The sequence below is a fragment of the Gavialis gangeticus genome, unplaced genomic scaffold (assembly GCF_001723915.1).
Source record: "Gavialis gangeticus isolate Ggan-Ray unplaced genomic scaffold, GavGan_comp1, whole genome shotgun sequence".
NCBI classification, from domain to species: Eukaryota; Metazoa; Chordata; order Crocodylia; family Gavialidae; genus Gavialis; species Gavialis gangeticus.
The window spans coordinates 41,723,462-41,723,945 of NW_017728993.1; the positions used below are offsets into that span (position 1 = coordinate 41,723,462).

Consider the following 484-nt stretch of genomic DNA (forward strand, 5'->3'; position numbering starts at 1 on the left):
GGGGGGGGGGGAAGGGAGGAAAAAACAAAAAGCCTCTGGATCTGCCTTGCAACAACCTTTCTTTCCATTTCTGTCAACAAACCAGCAAGCAGGTGGGAGTACAGTACTTGTTTCAGCTAGTGCTTTCCATGCAACTGTTGCCCCTCTGCACCCAGACACTCTCCCTCTTCTTCAGCCTGGTGAACCCACAAGTCACTCTTCTGTTCTCCTCATCTGACAAGTTTCCAGACATTTTACACATGAATTTTCCCAGACAAAGATCCTTCTACAAACACAGCTTTGTATTTTGTACCAATAGTGTCTAAGAAACTTATGATTCGGCCAGAAAGGAACAAGTTTCTATCTTCCCCTTCTAGAACAGGGCACAGCATAAGCGACAGCGAGGACACATCTCAGGTCCGCCTGCTCCAGGAGCCCCCGGACGCCCCGGCTGGGCTGGGCTGCGAAAGCCCGGCCCCTCGCCCCTCGCAGGTGCGAGCCGTGC

At 52.3% G+C, this 484-nt stretch overlaps 1 protein-coding gene across 4 annotated transcripts in view; it reads right to left on the bottom strand.

Moving 5' to 3' along the window:
- The window catches only part of BCAR3 (breast cancer anti-estrogen resistance 3), a 174,620-nt gene that overhangs the window by 112,432 nt on the left and 61,704 nt on the right, over positions 1 to 484 (bottom strand). Inside the window, exon 1 of one of the 4 annotated variants that reach the window (XM_019501628.1) lies at positions 293 to 308. The exons of the other annotated variants lie outside the window; for them this stretch is intronic. The gene's annotated coding sequence lies outside the window, so the exon portion shown is untranslated. Of the gene's footprint in view, positions 1 to 292; positions 309 to 484 lie in introns of those variants that run through there. 4 annotated transcript variants of the gene reach the window in all.